This window comes from Sinocyclocheilus grahami, unplaced genomic scaffold (assembly GCF_001515645.1).
Source record: "Sinocyclocheilus grahami isolate Dianchi unplaced genomic scaffold, SAMN03320097.WGS_v1.1 scaffold551.1, whole genome shotgun sequence".
In the NCBI taxonomy this organism is placed as follows: Eukaryota; Metazoa; Chordata; class Actinopteri; order Cypriniformes; family Cyprinidae; genus Sinocyclocheilus; species Sinocyclocheilus grahami.
In genome coordinates, this window is record NW_015505730.1 from 873,421 (window position 1) to 896,965 (window position 23,545).

The 23,545-nt window shown below is 36.0% G+C and overlaps 1 long non-coding RNA gene across 1 annotated transcript; it reads left to right on the plus strand.

The window, feature by feature from the left end:
* Window positions 1–912: 912 nt before the first annotated feature.
* Window positions 913–15,254, plus strand: LOC107555968 (uncharacterized). Its single transcript, XR_001605233.1, has 3 exons — window positions 913–1,062; window positions 9,162–9,167; window positions 15,243–15,254. It is a non-coding gene; the product is annotated as an uncharacterized lncRNA (long non-coding RNA).
* The last annotated feature ends 8,291 nt before the right edge of the window (window positions 15,255–23,545 follow it).

Below are 23,545 nucleotides of genomic sequence, written 5' to 3' on the forward strand. Positions count from 1 at the left end.
TTACAGTTTTTCTCAATTGCTTTGGCTCAATTCTCGAATGAAACTTTTTTTCCCCGAAACAATAAGTTCAGATCTCTGAACAATTAGCTTCTTGTTCACATCAGATTGGAATTTCTTATTGATTTGAGCAAATTGCAAATGCTTTGGCACATGTGTGCAAACAGTAAGTACAATTGTCTGCAGTTTGCACAACAACTAATTGCATATGGCTTGTTGATTCTCACTTAAACTTTCAAACTCTTCACAACTTCTCAAACATTTTTCATTGTGTAAGCCATCACATTCAAAACGATCCATTCAATTATGAAAAATTGGTATACACGCATGTATATTCCATAAATATCTGACATTGACATTGTTTGTAATGTCTGCTAAATTGGCAAATGACCTCTAATTGCAATACAATTTGAATCAACCATTCAACAATTTAACCAATCAAGTTTGGGAGCATATATATGTAGATTGCCCACAGCACAATCACTAAGAATGGAGGACTTACAAAACCCTGAACTGCAGCAACATGCTCGTGGAAGAGCAATTGGAAGACGTGTAAGAATACGTGGTGGTGGTGTTAGAGGAAGACATTATAGAGGAAGAGGTGGAAATAGAAGAGTCAGAGTCTCTGATGAAATCAGAGCCACACTTGTGGATCATGTCATAAATCGTGTGTCATCAAAAAAACAGTGTCATCAATTGTGCAAACCTTTCGTAGGGAAAACAGGTAAATATGTATTTATTTTTTTTGTTTTACAGTATGTAAAGCATTTTTATAAACAACAATATTGTAATGGTAAATGCAAGTCTAAACAACCTCGCGCTGGTGGCAGAGTAGCAGTATTTAACCATCAGCAAGAACAAGAAATTTGCAACAATTCCATCAGGCTAAGAGAGATCCAAAATGCAATCATAAATGACAATGTCTTCGCAAATATAAATTCTGTCAGCATTTCCACCATAGACAGAGTTTTGAAAATACATCAAATGACTATGAAACAACTCTACAAGGTGCCATTTGAGAGGAATAGTGAAAGAGTGAAGGAGCTCCGGTACCAGTATGTCCAGGTCAACTATTGGTGTGCACTTTAAAAAAAAAAAGTGAGTTTTACTGTACTTCTAAGATGCCTGTATTACTTGAAGTTTTAGAAACCCATAAGAAGAGAAAACATTTACTGAACTCTAGAATAAAAATTAACTTTACTTTGTTTCTGTGTTTCTTCGTAGAGAATCATGGAGTTAGAAGGACATGAAACAACCCACATTCTTGTTTTTGTGGACGAGGCCAGGTTCAATCTGTCCAAAGGCCGGAGACGTGGTCGCAATCTCATGGGCCCCCGAGCCACAACTGACACACCAGGCCAACGTGGGGCCAAAATTACAATGTGTGCAGCCATTTCAGAGAATGGTGTGAGCACACATATTCCACACATTGGGCCCTATAATACCCAACTTCTCCTGGCCTTCCTAAACACACTTTACAGAGACCTGATTCCAGAACAAGAAAGAGGTTTAGTTAGACCACATTTGCCTAATTATGTTGTTGTCTGGGATAATGTCAGCTTCCACCGAACCAACATGGTTAGGGACTGGTCTTCTGCACATGAAAGGATAACAGTGGAGTTCCTTCCACCATACTCTCCATTCCTAAATCCAATAGAAGAGTTTTTTTTCAGCATGGAGGTGGAAAGTATATGATCATAGACCACAAGATCAGATGTCTGTTGGATGCCATGAATGCTGCATGTGAGGACATCACAGCTGATCATTTCAGGGGATGGGTGCGGCAATGGAAAACATCAGATGTGATGTTGAGGAAAATCTTTGGCCTGAGCGACAGGATGTCCACCAAGAAAATTTTTTGAAGTATTCAAAAGAAGTATTTTTGTGTATTTGTGGTAACAAGAAATATGAAATGTACAGTAATTGGACAAGCAAGATTTCACTTATATGTAATGTATTCGTACAAAAATAAATGTACTACATAAATACAAATCTTCATACTTTTTTTTTTCCATGTACTATTGACTCTTCTCAACAAATTTCAGATTTTTTATAAAACCTTCATTTCCATGGTTGACTGTTATGGTGAAAAAACAACTAAACATTTTGACCAGTGTCACCTTTGGCTTCACAACTGTCTTTCAGTACAAGCACGACAAAAGCACAATTAAGCCAGAGAGAAGTAAAACAGCAGCTGTGTCTCTGCCCTTGTGTGCCCTTGTTCTTTGAAATTTCATCAAGAACTCAGAGCTCTTTATTTTAAGACTGCACACATTCAAAACTTTCTAAGCAAACCAGACTCTAATCAAACGAAGAGACTTTCAAGTGAAAAGAGAGAAATATGTGACTTATTGCATTCCATGGGGCACCATCATGTTTTAACCGACTGTGAAGATGATTCATAAGAACAAGGATTGTATCAAAAGTCTTTCATTTTTGTTTCAGTACACCCACCTATCCACGCTCACAGTCACATACGCAGACATAGCTGCTCGTCAAGTGCTGGAATTTTTATATAGAAGAATTTACGTGGACATGGATGGCAATTTCACTTCGACTTTCCATATTGTGCTCTCTCTGATCTTCCTAAGGAGCTTGCTTTTGAAGTCACAAGTTGCAGCAATGGTTATAGGTTTAAGGAGCAGGATGTCACATCTCTTTGGAGGATTTTGATGTGCTCTGCCTATCTGCTTGGCATATTTGCATTCCATTTTTTACTGGTAATGGAAGATGTGTCATGCCCTGATGATGTGTGCTGATCATGTGACCCTACAAGCATGTATTTCTTTGCATTATGAGTGTGTCAAGGGGTCCAGATTTGGCTGGTTAGCATGTCTCAGTTAACTGTTGGATGTCACAACTACACCACCTGCCTGCATCAAGCATCTACTTTAACAAGCATTCAAAAACAGTTACATCTTTGGCCATTTTTATGGTGGAAACCATAAAATCATTTTATTCACACAACCAATTGCTCTATGTTATTTTCTTTGGACTATCACACAGTCACACAAAGTTTGTAGAGCAAATATTTCATGTTAGAAATCTTATTCTAAACATCTATAATCTGGGCTGCACAAATGATATTAAAAATGTGTATGACATGAGCCAGAAATTCTAGAAACTAATACAACCACAGATGGGCAGAGAACATACAGAGTGAGTTAACAAATATTTCTATGAGGCCAGAGCCATCTGCACACTGCATTTCAGAATAGACCAAACTCTCTTTATACTATTTGTGATCCCCGATCTGTAACAGTCACGACAAGTTTGTGAAATATGGATGCAAATCAAACTTAGTGTATTATTACTGCAAATTGCAAATTCTATAAACCCATTCCCTATAATTTTATCTTACTACTACAGTAAGGTTTTTAACAAAAAAATGAATATTTTGTCCGTTGCTCACCCCATGACTTTTGAGATTTTGAAGGACTGTACTGGTCGCTCTTTTCCATAAATTTATTTAACCAAAAAAAAAAAAAAGGACTAAGGCATTCAAGCTTCAAAATAAAAACACAAAGGTGGTCTAGTGATACCCACTTAATTAAAAAGGCACATTAGTTGAAAAATATAGTTTTTTAACATTCTGATTTGAGCTAAAGATGTAAAATTAATGATACTATGTTTGTACTAATGACAGTGTACTTGCTCATGGGTGAGTTTTTGTATATTGTCGAACTGCTGCAGTTTTTAAATTCCTACAAAGAGTGCAAATGACTTCTCTTTTCTCAAACGTTCCACCTGGATTTCATTTATAAATAAATTTGCATTCTCTTTTATACTTGTGAAAGATACACAAGCTCAAGTGTCTTGTTGAAGAAAAAGAAAGCTTCTTGGTGTTTCATGGTGCTTTTATTTAACACTAATTTAATGAGAATAGCATTGATGCTAATGAGTTTAAAAGAATAACCTGTCAATAAACGGGTACTTGAGCCTTACTGATACCATGAGTTCTGGACCAACAAAAACCACTACCTGAAGCAGTCAATATAGTGTATATACAACTTTCTCATTAAAGTTTAATTAAAGCTTAAAGCTTTGACTTTTAGTGCCACAGCAGACGGTTTTAAGATGTTTAGTAAATTCATCTCTGTGATTCAATGGGCACATTGAAGGTCAATGCACCGTTTATTGGAAGTTATTGCACAAAATCTTTTCCAGGCCTTTGTATACATTTTATGTGGCCTTATTTCTCCACACATTGCTGATTATAGAACTTACATGAAATTAACTTAAATTTTTCCATGTTCATGCTATGTGAGAAACTATTTATGATGACTTCGCAAAAATATACTGTATTATGTTTATGATCATCTTAGCATCCACAGAGAAAAGCAAAATATGTCTATAGTTTATTTTTGTTGAATTATTTTAACTAGGAAAAAAGCTTGAGTCTTGTTTGTACAACTACACATAAGCAATCAAGAGAGTTTTACTGTCTCTGAAACTTATAATTACTGGATAAATACAGGTCAACAAGAAGATGTTTTAGCTTTATGTCAACCTTAGTCGTCATGAGTCATGATAACATGAGAGAGCAAAATCACTTTTTGTGTATTTATTTGCACAACCAGTTATGTTATTTCCTTTGTACTCTCACATAGTAGAGCAAAGCTTTCACGTTAGAAATCATATTCTGAGCATATTCTAGGATGTAGAAAGGATATTACAAACATCTATGACATAAGCCAGAATTTCTACAAACCAATACAATCACAGATGGGCAGAGAGCAGAGATAACACACTGCTGATAATAGAACCATTTCAAACCATTTCGTCATGTTCACAATGGTTTTTTATCTAGTATTTCTTAAAAGTGACCTCCCCATTTCAGCCTCCATAACAAAATTTCAACCTGTTGGCCTGAGATACCAATCAGAGCTTTGTTCCTTTGCTGTTATTTCAGACAGCCAAGTGGAGTAATCCCCAACGCTACTCAGAAAGGCCGTAATGACAGCAAAACCATCATTCTGTGAGTTCCTCAAAATCCTGGTTTTGTGATGAAATGACTTTGTGAAAGTACTTACAAGAAGCTTACATCAAGCAAAGCATCAGTGAAGCGCTAAAGACAACCCCTTTGTCTCTATAAAGGATTACACAAGCCAGTGATCTCAGCCCAGAATATTCCTGAGATGCCTAAAGAGGCTCTAGGAAACACGGCTGCTTTCCTGAGTCTCTATTAGGGAGCAGCAATGTTCACATTACACCCACTATGGATGCTTGAAGCCTGCTGTTGCTGTCTGAAAACTGTGCTCAAAACGCCTATAGCCTAGATCAGTGTTGCTTATACCACTGGTGGTAGAATAATACAAAATATATCCATTTTAGTTATTTTATTTCTCCCATATTTTATTTCTAATGTCAGATTTTAAAATTGCTTTGTGCAATTGTGGGATATGAACAGGTAAAGTGTTGATCATGGCCACATTTATATATTTTATTTTAGAATATTGTTGCAATATTGATATTAATTAAAATATATAAATGAAATGATCTAAAATCTATTGATATTAATTAAAATATACAAAAAAATAAAATGAAGAAATCGATAAATACACACAAATTTTGCTTCTTCTATGGAACAATTCAAAACAGCTATATTGGATTGTCAGTAGAATTCAATGTATACAAGGGATGCTATTACGGATTATGGTCTGGTATTTTGGCCAGAAGTAATGGTTTAAAGTTATTTTATCTTATTTAATCTTATTTGTTTAGTTATTTAATCCATATTATTTATGGATTTGTTTCTTACGAACACGCCACTTTTCTCTTTTCAGGACATTAAAAGATGGACTGGAGTGGTGTGGATTACTTGTGGATTATTGTGATGTTTTTATCAGATGTTTGGACTTTCATTCTGATGGCACCCATTCACTGCAGAGGATCCCCTGGTGAGCAAGCTAAACTTAATAGTAAACAACTTCAAATCCATTCTGATGAAGAAACAAACTCATCTAAATCTTGTATGGCCTGAGGGTTACTAAATTTCCAGCAAATATTCATTTTGGGGTTACTCTATTCCTTTTAAGGCAAAGAGATCTTTAAATTTCAATACATATATACCACTATACATCCACAGTCCACACCTCTGTGGGATTACTTCATCAAGCATCACATTGTCCATCAGCGAGATAAGTCAAATTAGATTGAGAATTTATGTGATTAACAGCAACAGAGGAATGCAAGTCCCTATTCTCATTATTTACAAGAGTGTTGAGAGGGTTTATTTGGATTCCCAATGCAAAGCAGATGAATACAGCTGAAGGACAAGGACACTGTGTTTGTGCTCGCTATAGAGCACAGATGTCATTTCTCAGCTGTTGGACACTTAAGAGCATGTTTGATTCTTTAGGCTGTATTAAATAATTTGCACACCGGCTTGATCAATACGAGAAATGAAGAAATAACTGCAGCTAATTACAGTCCTCTTATTCCTTTCATTTGCACAATAGCTTTACTCAAGGTAAATGCATTGCAGCATAGCACAAACATGAAAGCAGAATACTAAATAACAACTTCACAGTGAAAGTCAATACAGCACAGAAATTCTTTAGCAGCTTTAATGTATGCAAGGCTTGTCATAATGCAGTCCAAGGCATTAACAAGCCTTTTAGTCATACTTACGAGCGTATTTTATGGATTCTGTGGGGAAGTGTTCACAGAACAAGACATATGCATTTTTGCTAAGCTTTTAAGCAAGTGTTGAACTTCATGATCAATTTTGAATGAGAGCTTTTGGAAACTGCATGTGTATTTAAAAGTTCAACGCAGTGAAGTGTTGGCATAGAAAGTCTCTCTCATTTGCCTCTGGTTGCATATATTCAGTTTTTTAAGGCGAGTAGGTGTGCGGCTGAGGATGCTTAACCTGTTTTAGGAGAAACTTTCTGTCCCTCCGGTCTTATTCAACCCAGAAAGAAATTCTATTTCTCTTTTTGCAGAGCTTATTCTGAATACATATAAAACAAGACAACAGCTTTAGAGAGTGAGAACCAAATTTCATTTGAGAGAGAGGTGTGGAGAGAGATCTGCTTAAATTGACTGGCCTTGGTGATGTAAGATCTTCCTCAACAAACACTGACATACAACCAAAAACTCCAGACATTATACAAGTGCAGGCATAAACACACATCACTGTTTAATTTCATGTTTCATGTAGACAAACAAACATATATTGGCAATACCATACCATAGAATGGGAAATAGAATAATATTAATCTCTAGTCACCACTGATACAGTCTGTATTTGCATTTAAATGGAAACAACAATAAAAAAACACACCAGATAGGTGTATTTATTTATTTATTTTTATATATTTAATTTATTCCTGTGATGCAAAGCTGAATTTTCAGCAGTCATTACTCTAGTCTTCAGTGTCACATGACCTTTCAGAACTCTGATTTCAGATTCTGATATGCTGATTTTCTGCTCAAGAAACATTTCTTATTATCAATGTTGAAAACAGTTGTGTTGCGTAATATTTTTGTGGAAAATGGTACAGCTTTTAAGGATTTTTTAAATAAATATAACATTCAAAAGAACAGCAGCTGGAATGGAAACCTTTTGTAACATTATAAATGTATTTACTGTCACTTTTGATCAATTTAATGTGTCCTTGCTGAATAACAGTATTAATTTCTTTCTTTTCTCACTTTTGAACAGCAGTTTAAACACAGAGTAACGTAATTAAAATTGCAGAGATTCCAAAGTTATTACAGCAAACATCACACACATCATGAAATTGAATAGAAATTCTTCTTATGTTTCGACAGCATATACTCACGATTCTGTTCTACATACTATATTAATATATAAATAAATGTACAATTTAAGCCTTACAGGGTAGACATTACTGATGTTACTGATTACTGTGATATCTTAATTCGGGAATGAGCAATGAAGAGTTTATGCATGAAAAGGATTTATTTAAAGATTTGGGAAAAGGAGAAAAATATTATGCATATAACCTCTGGGTTACTGTTACACGTAACATTATATTGTAGATTTGGATAATTTCCACAAGATGCCATTATAAAATAAGTAACACTTTCACAAACACTTTCAAAGGTTAACCCTAACCTTTCCTTTAGGAAAGATCAAAACGTTGTCTGATAATAGCGTGGATGGCCACAGTTGCTAAGGTAGACCTGGCCAGTAACACTGTCGGGCGGGAACAAAATGCATGCCTAAACAAAGAGGCAAAAATGAGAGAGATAAAACAAATCCAAAAAATAATAGGAAGAGAGAAAAGAAACAAACAAACAGACAAAATTCTCTGTGATCATCTCAAAGTTTTACAGTCAAGATTATAATGAAGTCCCCACGCGCCGTGTTGCTGCACTGCTGTGGGGACAGATTGTGTCTCGATCCTGTAGCATCTTTTCTGTTCAAAAAGATGCATCATTGTTTGTAAGCAAAACACAATTCCTCTCTGTGGCAATACTTTATGCTGTCTGTTCTTCTATCCCTTGTGCACTTTGCAACCCTAGACCTCAGATTTTCTGCATTGCCTCCAGTCTTCATGCTAGTAGTAATCTATGCGCAGTTGTAGCCATGTATGCTCCGTAGCCTTTGTAAATTCAAGAGCCTTCACCCGAACCCTGGCTAAGCTTAGCTATTCACTGCTGCGATGTGGATAAAACCCTCCTCCGAGCTTCTCTCAGCAGCCTGTGGGCTGCATAATGAGTAAAATACAGTGACTGATTGCTGTTGGGATGCCAGCGGCTATTTGGCTAACCATGAGGCTTTTTCCAGTGCGAAAACAACGTGAAGACGTTAACATCATCCACACATTGAATTTGTGTAATTTAGTGCAAACTGCTTTCTTACATCTACACTCAATTTTGTCATTTCAGGTTGTTACCATATCATAAATCGTTCTCCGATCATCTAGAGATGTGCAACAACAGATAAAATATGCAGAGTAAGTTGCATCCATTTGCTCAGTTACTTGCTGATGATGGTAACAAATGCCACCTTTGAGTCACTAAATCTGGTATAAACACAGCAGCCTGTGCCCTATCATTCATCCTCAATAGCCTTTTACCATGAAGCGTAATGATGAGCTAGGCAGAAGATGCAGAGGGGATGTTGGGAGCAGTCTTAGGCTTGAGTGTGAAGCGTGTATGACCTGATTGATTGTGCTGTTATTGTTAAGGACTCTGTTCCGTCTGCCTGCGGGATTCACTCTCGCCATTCATCCACTCGTCTCTTTGCTCTGGCTCTCATAAATTTCACAGGCAGAGCCGAGCTCTGCTGGGAGCTTAAACAATTGCCTTATTGATGGATGCCCACGTATGAGTGGAGAGAGAATCTTTACAGGAGCAGCTCCTTAAGGCCTTGTGGATTTTCTAGTTTGTTGGCTACATCCCCTCGATATGTTTATATGATTTATATGAGATGATATATATATAGCATCTACGTACATATATATATATAAGTGTATTTATGTATTATGCATTTTCAGTATGAATATGTGAAGCTAATATGGCTGTAATTCCTCTTATTATGGATTCTTAGAAGTGCTATTAAGGAACAGAGAAGATTATGTGGGTTATTCCTGTTATGCAGCACATGAACTTTTCAAAAATGTATGCTTGTAATATTTCTATAAAAGGGTATCTTAGACTTTCAAAAATGTTTAATCCATGCATCTTCATGAATTTAATCTTAATTATTTACAAAAATGACAGAAAACAAAATGACAAAAATAAAAACAGAGTTAAAGTTCGTGTCAACTTTGTCAATTGTATTATTTTATTTTTATTTGTCAATTTTTTTAACCATCTTGTGAAATCAGATTTTATCCAAAAATTCTGTAATGTTTTCAAAAGGTACACGAACAACTCAAAACTCATAATATCACAGAAAAATTGCTAATACTATAATATATATATATTATATATATATATATTTGGTTTTTGTAGCTTCTTTTCTACAACTTTTTTTTTTTTTTTTTTTAAATATATAAATAATATATATAAAAGACTAACAGGATAGAAAGCAAAACTGCAATAAATTGATTAGCAAATAAAACAATATTAACAAAACATGTTTTGTTTTAAACATTTTAATTAGAGCAGAAAATAGCCCAGCAATTTATTAATGAATTGCTAGTTTTAATTTCAAATGTTAGCCTATAAACAATCAATTGTGATCGTGTGTGTAAAAAAAAAAAAAAAAAAAAATTTATTAAACCAAAAATGTGATTTTAACATTATGTCCCATATATTAAAATGACAGTGTACCGCATAATAGAAATGACCCATGTGCATAAGTGAAACGGTTGACTGAAATAAATGCACTGATTTTCAGTATGTGAGGGTGTTTGTATGTGTGTCTTTAATTGCCTCACAATAATGAAGCAATATAAAGCCTAAATGCTCTTCTTCTGAACGCCTCACCTCAGCAATGCCCAGCTTGTTTTGTTCCTTTTTTCAAGAACAAATACTGCTATAACATGTTTAATTCTTGCATGCATCAGCTTGAGGCACACAGTGAGTCAGTGGGGGAGCTGGCGAAATGGAGTGCTGAAATATTTATCAAGGCGTTGCATATTCAGCCTGAGGTCTTTTGTGAGTGCTCTTGTGATCTTCTGCAACACGTTTGCAAATTAAATATTGATGCCGTTTAAATAAATAGGCGAATGGCACACCCTGGCTTGAAAGGATGCCACGCTGAATAAGTGAAGATATCAGTGGTGGCTGGGGTGCCCCTTTCTCATGAGACAAAGGAGTGATAAAGGGAGATGCGCTACTGTATACTGTCTTCTTGGCCCGCTTCACACTGAGCAAAAGCATTGGTTCAGAGACAATGTTTGCAAGTGATTTAAACAAGTAAGGTCATAACAAAAGAAAAAAATAGATCAATGGACCTAAACTGTGTGGTCACATTTACTGTTGCTCCACGAACAGTAAGTTCTAACACTTACGAGTTCCAGTCATTCCAATAGGATTCCACAGGATTAGAGTTTTGCCTGAGGGAGGAAAAACTCGCCCTTGACCAAAATGTATAACAGAGATTTCTCAAAATATTAATCCTGCTGTTAGTGTTTTCTTTTCTGCACCCTTAGAGGCAGCCAAACAGAATTGGAAAATTAAAGGAATAGTTCACCCAAAAATTAATATTTGCTGAAAATGTACCCACTCTCAGGCCATCCCAAATGTAGAGTTTGCTTCTTCATCGGAACGTATTTGAAGAAATTTAGCATTACAGTGCATCACTTGCCAATGGATCCTCTGCAGAGAATGGGTGCCATCATAATGAGAGTTCAAACAGCTGAAAAGAAAAACATCACAATAATCCACAAGTAATCCACATGATTCCAGCCCATCAGTTAACGTCTTGTGAACTGAAAAGTTGCACGTTTGAAATAAACAAATTCATAATTAAGATGTTTTTAACTTCAAACTGTTGCATCTGGGTAAAATACGAATCTTCTAAACATAATATTGCTTCCTCCAGTGTAAAAAAAAAGCCTTGTCTGAATCAGGAGAGAAATATGCACAGACCAAGCATCATTTACAAGCAAAACCAGTTCTAAACAAATATGTCAGTGGATTTCTTTTGATGTGAGAGAAAACAGGGGATGTACATTTTCACTGGTGGAAGCGTTATTATAGATTACAGACCGGTATTTTGTCCAGAAGCGATGCTTTAAAGTGAAAATGTTTGTTACACATACACAGCTTTTCACTTCACTAGACTGTTAGGTAATTGTTAATTGAACGACTGAAGTATCATGCTATGCAACACAATGTTTCTATATTTAATACAGTTTGTGGTCAGGCAAATGTAAAAATGTATGAGCAAAATAAAGACTTTTGCAAAGCACATTTCACAAACAAAATCCATGTTTTCCAAACTCATACCACTGGCAGAAAGCTGCCTCCAGGTTTTCTGAATTTCTGTTTTCTGCGTAGTCTATAATCAGATCTGATGCATATTACAGATGTATACTGGTGATCTGATATATGTAATTGACCATTTTAAATAACAAAAAAGGAATAAATAAATAAATAACCTGCCATATGTCTAGAAATCTACAATAAAACCAATTGTAATTCACTTAGAGAATGCAATGATGCCCAAGAGTGATCAATGTGGATGAGTAACAAATCCAAATGTTCGTTCAATAAAAACACTAATTAGAACTGCCATCAGAAAGATTGAGAAAGAAAGAAAAGGATATGAGAAATAAAACACTGTAGCCTGTTTTTTTCTGTTTTGGAGAGCAGCCAAACATCTAACACATGCATACATACATTCATGCATAAATTTGGTGCTTCCATATTGCATATCCTTTTCAAAGGCATAAACAAAAGACATGCCACACTATAATCGCATATGTATTGGTTCAGACAATGATCTGTAGAATCACACACCACCTGGGCCTCACACTTCCTCTAACCTACATTGAGAAAGAAAACATCAAAAGCTCACTCACTTCCTGTTCTTCCAGCATAGAACAGCTCCATGGGAATACAGCATCATTTATAACACTTCACATTACAAACAGAGCAGGATAAGGAGATGGATTCAAAGAGCTAGTTTGCATTAAGGTCTTGCCTTTCTGGCTTCTATGTGCATATGATTTGTTGTTGAGCATACAAATATAGTGATCTTTTAGCTGTCAGATGCAGGCTAGCAGGGGTCTCCTGGGATATGATCCAGTTTTAAAGATCCCCTTAGGAAATTCAGAATCCCTAGTGGTGATACACATGCTATTAATAAGTATGTGTCAAAAGGCAGCTATGTAAAATACTGTACACTTCTATTTGACAGTAACTTTGTAACAATCCAGAAAAAAAGACACTGGAAAGGGCAGGATGTTAATTTGCACAGTGTTTTGACAATATTTGACAAATGAGTAGGCTAGTCCTCAGTTATTAAATGAATAGGCCTACCACTCTTTGATAATCAGTTTAGTGAGGATTTAGTCAACCAGTCAGGATCTCGGAGTAACTGGGCTACTCACAAAGTAAATAAATAAAAGTAAATAACAAGCCTACTCATATGGAATATTAGCTTGAATTTATTCTGACAATATATCTGACCTTTGAATTAGAATCAGTTTTCCAGAGAGCCATGTCCCAATATTCTAATACACTGATATACAAACTTGATATACAAATTATATTTTGCTTCTGTTTTGGATAGATGCATATAAATAGTCTTATCTGCAACAGAGTTGTTCACAAGCTACACTTCCCATAAAATGCTGCTTCATTGCTGACAAATGATTTTGTTTCCTACTGACTGCAGGTAAATATCAAACGATTCGGTGCGTGAGTGAAGTGTCCAAATGAATCAAACTGAATCGCAAACAATTTCTGTTTGATGATTTCGAGCAACATTCATGTACGAACGTGGCATCGCTGCTGGTTCTGATTTTAAACAGTTGATAGAAAACAGAGGATATATTGCTGAAAATGATTTTCAGGTCAGTACGGCAATCTCCATCATCAGACAAGGACTTATTATCAGTAATATTTTGCCGGAGCACAGTGGTATTTCACTAAAATGTACCACTGAATTATTTGAGTAAAAGGGTCTAGCGACACCCTTGGTTCAGAGATTGTTTTATCCCAAAATGAAGTGGGAGGCAATGGATTGAAAAGCTGGCACTGGGTTTTTGAGTGAATGTTGCAAACATGCTCAGTCAAGAAGAAAATTCTTCTATCTGCTAAAAGAAGCAAACAGACACTAAACAAACCCAGACTGTGCAGAGATAAGATTGATATTGACAGCTGCAACACGCAAACAGGCACAATAGAGATTTCATATCTAAAGGACTCAACAGACATTTTATGTGGTTTTACTTATTGAGAGGCTGAGCCCATTTATTTTTTCCCCAGAGGACCAGTCTGCCCCAAATATGAATGTTCTGTCATCATTTATTCGCCACCATGTTTCAAACCTGTATGACTTTCTTTCTTCTATGTGTGTCACAACATATTCATTCTTTAGAAGACTTTGGAATACAGTGTACAAGTCATATGGATCACTTTTAAAATAGTGTATCGTTTCCTGGTTCGAGTCTGCAGAGGTGAATGCACTTGGGAGGAGAACAAATTATTTGTTTCCTTTATGTGATTAATGAATGAAAAAAAAAAAAAAACTCATACCAGAACATGCAGTAATGGCCTGTTCACAACAAAGACTATAACTATAATGGTAACAATAAACATATACAGTAGTTTTAAAAGTTGTTCTACATTTAAAAAATAGCAGATGCCACACCACAACTATAACGGCACAGAGGAACAATATCGTTGGAATCACTTTCACAAGTTTTTTTTCAAGCCTATGAAAGATAAAAACACTGATAGCCAATCAGAATCCATCCAGTTCATTAAAGCGGCAGATGACAATGGCAGCGCGTACATATAATAGAACGTTATTTAAGTTTGTGTGGATGCTAATGTAGTTACTGCTATAGTTATAGTTATTGTTCTTGCTGTTAACTGGCCTTAAAACTTTTTATGATCTATTTTTCACTGAGATTGTTATTGATGTTGCGCATTTGTAGCTACAATTAAGGCTACAAATAAACAAATCACTCTCTGAAACAGTTATTCAAAATAAAAGAATCATTCATCAATAATTAATCAGTAAAAGATTGAAAGATTCAGCTATCATTCATCGTAACTGCATGGAAAATATTAAGTAGCACAATCTTCAGAATTTCTCTTTTTGTCTTCAAACGTAATAAAGCAGGTCTAAGTCAAGCAGGTTTGAGCAACATAGAGATAAAATTATTATTATTTTTTTTTTATAAAACATTTAATATTAGACGACTGTCTACTCAGCAAGACTTTATTGAGGTAGAGTGTAAGACATTTAAAGAGAGTCCGGAGCACTGCATCGTGTTCAGAATAAAGTGGAGTCCTGACCACAGCCGTGCTTTCATTTACAACCTCAAATCATCACTCTGAAAAACCATGTTGCCAAAAAGCCTTAGCGGGAGAGACTTTGGAGGGCACCTATTTGGGAGCAATGTCTGTCATGGGTCAGAGCTGAGCGGTACAGATATCCCTCTCTTTTTAATTAATACCAGTGGGCTGTCACAGCCTCCAAATGAGAAGTCATGAAAGATGAGTGTGCAGTCGACCATGCAGCCATCTGAAAAAAGGCATGTGTGTTTGTATTGATGCCTCGTTCCCTGTGTTTCTCTGCTCTTGCTTCGGTGTTCTCTGTTATGGATCAAACAATTTAGTCAATCGGGCTGTTTGGTGAGCTGGACACACTGAGAAATGTCCCACCAGTCATGAGTTATGACATGCGTATAAGACAAGCAACATGAGTCAATATCGCACAATATCTAAACATTGACCGCCATGCCACTTTTTCATCATACCTGTGTCATAAAAGATCAATGCATAACAATAACATACAGAGGATTAACAGTGGAATTCAAAATTAAACCCCAACTGTAATGTTGTTTGACATTGTGGTTGTTATATTGCCTAATTGTTGAATAAATAAAATCATGAATTATCATTGAATAATACACATACATGTTGATTTTATTATTTATTATTATTTATTTTTAAAAAAAAGGTGCACCATGCCAGAAGTTTTATTTTTTATTTTTATGACCAGCAGGATGTAATTTGATGAAGAAACACATTTAAATGGTTTATTCAAAGTAATCTGTTCATTATACACCACTTTATTGCCATTTTATGAGCATCCTGGGTCTGCAAAGTGAAGAAAATGAGTTTGCTACCCTGAGGGAACATCATGCAGTGGAGGGTTCAAACTGAAGGCTGATATGAACAGCAAGTTGTGCTTAACTTATGTAGTTTGATGGAGGCATGAATAGGTACACAGCTCTTTGGAAATTACTTTCATTTACTTCCTTGGCCAGGCAGCCAATGTCTGACAAACTAATGATTACATTTTTTTTGGTACTTTCAGTATATTTCATCAAATTTAGCCTGAAAGATTTTATTTTTTTTGATCTAAGATTAATTGAATTGAAACCATTGAAACCATTTATGAAATGGTTGATACTGTATGACATTTTAAGGCTTACCATTTTTGTAAATGCTACTTTTTTGGAATTTTGCTAAAAGTTAAAACTAACCAAATAAATAAATATATAGGTCAAGCACAGTTTAATTAAATGTTTCCCACAACAGTTTGATCGTGATGGATGATTATGACATTAATGATTGATGACTAGTCACTAAAAGTTTCCCCAACTGTTTGGTTATGATTAATGATGAGCCATGATTGACAGGTCGTTCAGGAGTTTCATAATTAAATATATTTTGAAAGCCAGAAATAATGATTTTCTTGGAAATCAGGGCATTGCAAACAAATTAGGAGAGAGAAATGTATGGGTTCATAAATAAATAAAGCGAAACTTAAAATAAATGGTGCAATTACTCCTCTTCTAATGAGATTCGCTTTGATTTGGGACTTCATTCACCTCATTTAAACTCAACCCATTCAGAATACAATTTTAAAATCAACATCAACTGCATTTGGAAACAATGTTTTCCAAAAATATTCATTTAGATTAAGCTGTAGATGCCAATTGGAAACATAATTTGGAAGAAAACACATCACAACAGATACTGGAACAGCTCATCTGTGTCTCAAGAGTGCCCAAGTAAGACACTGTGCGTTGTCTAGAGAATACAATGAAAGACACATCATGCTGAATAAGCAGTGAGGTGCCCTTGATTTACTCAAAGCCTATAGGGGAACCAGATGGATCTGTGTCACCTGCCCAGCTTTGAAGTTCACAAGCCCCAGCAGGATATCCACCAAATGAGGGATCCAATTCTGTTTGATGCCATTTTTCCCTCTGTATTGGAAGATAAAATAACGTGAGAAGATTTGTCTTTATTGCACATAGTCAGTGTCTCATCCTCAAGTCTGGATAATGAAATCTGAGGTTAGGGCTGCATTTCATAACAATGTTTGCTTGGATGTTTGGGTCGCTGGCTCAGCTTGGAGGCAACAACCTGAAGTTACTTGCCTATTAAAGACATTCAATATTTATGTAAGCCACCACAAATTGTGCAAGTATTAAATATATCTTTCATCCTTGTTTATATATTAACAAACCTTCAAATAATATCCTTTATACTCACCCTCAAGTCATTCTAAACTCGTATGTTTGTTTATTTTTTTCCATAAGATGAATTATTGAGTTTTCACACAGCTATATTCTATACAACAACAGTTTCTACACCAATTTTTTCAGTGTATGATTTTCTTTGAAACAATTTTCACTTTTCAAAAAGACAAAGAAATGGCACTTAACACATTGAATTAACCCTGACATTTTGAAGAAAGACTGAAATAGCATTTTCGTGTAAAACATACTCCGATAAAAAGGCACCCTAGAAGTATTCCATACGACCATAGAAGACATTCCAAGTCTTCTCAATCTACTTGATAACTTTGCAAAGAAAAGTTTATATTTAATGATAGTAGCCCTCTTTTAAATTTTGATTGTAGATCATTCTTATGTGTTTCGTGGAAAATTGTATGCGAGATGTATGCGGTGGGTAAGTAAAAACAGAATTTTCATTTTTGGTGAATTATTCCTTTGATGTTTACAGCTGTAAAATATCAGTTTATGCTCACCCCAGCTAAATCTTCACTATGAGAGTCCAGTGCACATAATTAAATGTAAAAAAAAAAAAAAACGCTATTCTTTACCAGACATTTCTCAAAGACCTTTTGCTCCATCTCTCATCAATTTCTCATCTATCTTATACTGATTCTTAGAAACTGCACTGGGCTTTGACACAGGGTCAAAGAAAAATCTCCAACCCTGAGCCACAATAGAATCCAGTCTTCAAATACCACAGGTTTTATTGATTGACATTGTTAAGTGTTTGGTTCACTCTGCAAAATGATATGGATGTATTCTTGATTATCCTTTAAGTATTTCTATTGCAAAGACTAAAGGATCATTGCTTGGTTTAATTATAACAGTAAATAGAGTTTAATTTGGTGATGTAAAATAACAGCTTAAACAAGCTGCAGTGTTTTAGTACCTCAGTCCGGACAAGACCAGATTTTGACTCAGGTCCGAGACTAAGACCATATCTTCAGGAGCATTTGGACCTGGCCTGTACTTGGACTTAACTGAACTGGTCCGAAATCATAGAAAATATGGTCTTGAAATCTGACTCGAGATGGACTTGAGTCAGAGTCCAGTTTAGTCAACACTTCAGTCTGGTTTAAGTTTATTTAGCTGGTCTCCTAGCTTTACAAGGTGGCCCCAAACCCTCCAAAACCATCAAACCAGTCTGGACAGCAGAACTCAGCCAGCTAAAACCAGCAAGCCACCTTAGGCAGGATTTGTATTATTTATTTTTTTTCCAGCAGTGTATAGCATTGGAGGACAAAGGTTGTGCCAAGTTCACAAGAGGAACAGTAACTGTGTTATGGTGGCATTCAGCAGTAGGGTGTGCTGTTTTGTAGCTGAATTCCAAATGACCTGGAATGGTAGGGTTATCTGAGATTCACTGGTTTCCTAGTCAGTTTAAATTACGGAAGACTGGGGCTAATTGTCACACATGGACGTTCACAAGGGCTATATGTCAGTACCTATAAGGTTTTGAGAAAAAAGTCTAATTACGTAAATGCATATTTTCTCTAGCTGTATCTTTATGAATGTTTATTTTAAATACCTTGTTCAACATCATCACAGCACATTAGAATTAGAGAATTCTGTCTTCCAAACTAAAAATTCCAATTATCATCATATTTTAATTGCTGTTGCATAATCAAACGAACACAAAATAGCAACTTACGGTAGGTTTTCATTTATTGAGGCAAGTTGTCATGTTGTTTACAACGTTATTTTTAATGCCAAAATATTGCTTATATATACGTATTTTTGCTGTTTCACCAACTGCTTCGTTATAGTGTGACAACGTGTCCAATTGGGTTGATTGATGTGTGTTCAATGAACTGTATCTTTTATTGGTGGACATGTTTAATTGCTTTTTTGTATCAGAGACTTTAAAGCTTGTGACTTTAATTGACTTTCAAAAATAAATCTGCCCTGAGAAATATTCACAGGGTAAAACGTGTGACAACTAGCACTCATCTCCCCTAAGTCGAGCTTTGAACAAGCTGCAAGTGCTACAAGGGAATGATTTTGTGGAGCAAATGAATCTTCTTACATATTAGGTAATGTTTATCCTGAGCTGCCCTTGGCATATCTCAGCATTGCACATATAGGCCTATAGTATGAGCTTTATTCAAATGCACGGGGAATTAAAGCAGAGCCATTACATGCTATTACATTTCTAATATTGCAAGACTGCAGGGTCCAGTTTATGACCGATATCCTATTTCTAACGCACAAACCAGAAAATAGCAAACGGCACTGCATGCAGGAGAGGGTGCCTACCAAGTAGACAAGTGGTGCAAATCACTATCACATAAAAATCTTCCCTTAGAGGCACTTTGCTCATTGAATTTGGGGCGTGCTTGCAAAGACACTCTCAGCTGGAGGTGCATCAGCGTGTAAGGTACCACAACTGCGCATTTCATCCGCTGAGCGCCTGCTGGAGGAGGAGATACGCATCATATATATCTAACCAACAGTCTTTCTGGATCACTCTGCTGGTAGGAACCGATCACGGGGCACGTGCGTGCAGTGGATACGCCGGAGCGCTGTGAGTCGTGGACTAATTGCGGGGCGCTTGCGGGAATACGAGGAGCATCTCTGCACGAGAGGGAATAAATCTCGTTTTCCTGTCCGTCTCCACACAGACTTCGATTTAGAGGGCATTTATTTGGTGCTAAAAGTGAGAGAACGATATCAGGAAAGATGTTACCGACGACATTAGGGGGTTAGAGGTGCTGAGGTTCATCCCATCACTGAATATGGAGTAAATTCCCACGTCTTCTCTTATTTTGACTCGGAATACAGTGAACGGGAGCGCGTCACGGTGAGTTATTCATTATCCATGCGCTATTAGATTATTTAAAGTTAAGCAGTAAGCGCAAGTTTTATTCGAGATGCCAAATAATGTAATGTTTATACATTATGGATATCGTTATAAATATGCCTTATGTTAAATATGAAAAGCAAGCGCTGCTTTTACACTTGAAATCCTGACCACAACCCCAATTATAATTCAACGTATTGATAGGGATGGGAATTTAATAATTACTTCAAACCCGGTTCCACTTGCGATCTTTTAGTACTTTTAAGAAAGGAATAGCCTATATGGGGGAGAAAAGAAATGTCATTCTTAAAGCATTAGGCTACTCAGTCTGTAGGCTCTGTGGGATAATTTGAGATTTCAAAGGACAGATAGTCTGATAACAAATAAAATGTTTAAACCGGCTTAGACTTTTCACGTAGACTTTTCAGAGTGTCAAATATCAAACAAAAATGTGGTGATTTAATTCATTCAGTCATTCAGTCATATAAATGAATAGCCTATCTATCACTAACTAGGGCAGAACTCTGTATCTTTCATGGGTATCAATAAAACCTGTCTCACGTAGGAGATTTAAATGTAACAACATAGTTCGTTTCATGTAAACAAAACAAAATGAATAACTTGAGTTTTTGTAAGCAAACAATTCATATAACACCACCACGAATCCATAAGATTCACCAAAAAAGATTCAGAGCTTAGGAGTTATTGGTTCGAGAATTGACCCCTGTCGAATCGTATCACCAAAAAATGCATTTCTGGAATCGGACTACACTCATAGCTAGGGATGTAACGATTCACTCAGCTCACGATTCGATTCACGGTTTTGATTTCACGATGCGATTCGATTCACGATTATTATTATGTTTTTAACAAAATAAATTAAATGTGTCCTTTTATTATTGCTTGGACAAAACGCTGCACATGTCTTTGTGAAATTAAAATAGAACACTATAATAATATACTAATATAGCACTTGCATATTACTGCTCTTTTGTTGGTTTTGATTGCTTCTATTGTCCTCATTTGTAAATCGCTTTGGACAAAAGCATCTGCTAAATGACAAAATTTAAATGTAATGTAAATGTAAATAACAAAACTAAATTGAAATTTTAAAACAAGTCCCAAATCAAATAAATAAGTAACACAAATCAAATAAATATCGTCATATAAACAAAATAAGGCTTTGTCTGTGCTCTTTCCTTTTAAAATTAGAGGCAACCACTGCATTTTAATCTTGATCCAAACAAAGATGCTGCATACATGCAACATGAGCAGTTTTTAAACTAAATTAGATTATATAATTTCGACATTTGAAGCAAAAACAGAATGGTTTGACTTCAGTTTTGTGAAACTATAAATACAAATATCTGCATGAAACAGCAGAGCTGAATGAGACGCAGATTCACTCTCTGCCAGCAGGTGGCGCTTAAAGCGTTTCCTGGTTTCCGCTGTAAACAAAGCAGCGCTGCACTTATGAACTTTAATATGCATTATACAGAGGCAAGATGAAAAGAAAAAATACCATCTAAACTTTTCTAAAGACAAGTTCCCCTCAGTCATGCATTCATATAAACTCCTACACCTAAATGAATCGCGATTTGTTTAGAATCGCAACCGATTTGAATAGTCACATATTTGAATCGATTTTCAACCAGCTCACGGTTAATCGTTACATCCCTACTCATAGCTCTGTATGTTTTGGATTCTCTAAAAAGAACAGGATCACAAGAGAATCATTTTTCGAGAGTCATACTACGCTAAGCTTTTTTATTCACTCAACATGAATCATAATTTTTCGAGAATCAGACTAAACTGGTCGCGATGTAGAGTAGCGGTGAAATAGTCCTAGTAGCGTTCTATTGTAGGAAAATCTGCACCCCAGATCTCGTACTTTCAAAGTGCAGTGTGTACTGAATTCATTGGAGGACTTACTTCTGGATTGATGATGGGCGTTATTCAGGTATGCAGGTGTGTAGAAGCAATATATTTCCGTATGTAGTCGGCTACATCCGCCATGTTGGCATGACCTTTGAACCATATGTTCATTGATCAATGATATTCTATCAACAACAGTGAAAACTATTTAATCAGCTGTTGTTAACCGAATACAGTTTAACCACAAGTAACAACTTTCTTTTGGACATAGCATGACTTAAGACAAAACACATTCTGTGGCCATTTTATATTTTTCAACTTTAAATTATATTATGTGAACTCTGACCCATATGCTATTGTAGTAGCAGCAGCAGCACATGTGTGATTTCTTATGTGAACTGCACTGATCTCAGTCATGTAGGGCAGAAGATCATGGGGCACAAACATCACTCTTATCTTGCAGATAACCTTGTATTTCCTCAGACTCAAGATATGATGTATAAGGGATAAAAACTGGCAGGTGCTACCTATAGGTCTTCAGCATCTCCATTTGTTCTGATTCAAGTCATCCGTAGCAAAATTCTCTAATAATGCCTCCCTCACAGTATGGAATCCCGTGGAGAAAAAAAATCAGGGAATTGTGCTTTGCAGGCCTGGAAAAGTGATTTTTCTGGTTTTGCTCTGTTCTAAATATTTAAACGGAAAGATATTGCTCTTTTGTAAATGGTTGTGTAGAATATAACTTGTCAGTTTGAAACATCAGTCAGTTGAGAGTCTTCTTGGAGCCATCTGAACGCTGAAAAGAATAATTGTTTAATCTAATTCCAGAAAGTAATCAGGAATGACTGGAAAAAGAATGGAAATTAATTTGTTGAAACATTTGAGAACCGTACAGTTGTCAGTAAGAGAGTAAAACCACATTGTCTTGTAATACTTTTATGAGCCGACCTGGGTTAGTTTCTTTTGAAGTAAACCCTCAAACAAGTGTTATGTGGATCAATAAACTATCAGCCTCTCCATAGATCAGCCAACACTGCCTCTATGGCCTGGTTTATAATCTCACAAAGGTGTGACTAAGCTTTGGGAACTTTAGTGCCATTATGAATTGCAGGAGTGAGACAGAGAGAGGAAGGACTCACAGGAGAAAATACACATTCGGCTCTCTATCCGTGCCACATCTGCTATTCAAATAGGAATGAGATCCTTCTCTCGTGTGATCATGTTTATTTATGGATGCATCTGGGATGCATGGCTCATCTCATTTTGTTGCTAACAAGCACAGCCAAATTAGAGGTGAGAACACTGGGAAACAACAGTGTGCAGAATTCAGTCGAACCACTCCAATAGCACAGCTTGGCTTCCTTCGAGACTATTTATTCCTCTCATTGTGGCATATAAAGTTTATTTAAAGAGAGACTAAAGATACATTTTTGAACATGCGGGAGGAATTCATTAGAGATGAAAGTAATATTAGTTTATATAACGGTGAGTTTTTTCCCAAATTATGCCTTTCTTAATATCCATCTCTCGAATTTGCTTTCTGCAGTCCGGATCACAATCTTTTTTCTCTCGTTATCTAAGTGCATTTTCTCTATCTTTTTTTAAATCTCTGGCTGAGGCCTAAAGGAATACTTCACCCCAAGATGAAAGCTGTCATTGTTTTGTTCTAAACCCGCATGACTTTCTTACTTCTTTGGAACTAAAACAAATGAATTTTGTAGAACTTACTTGT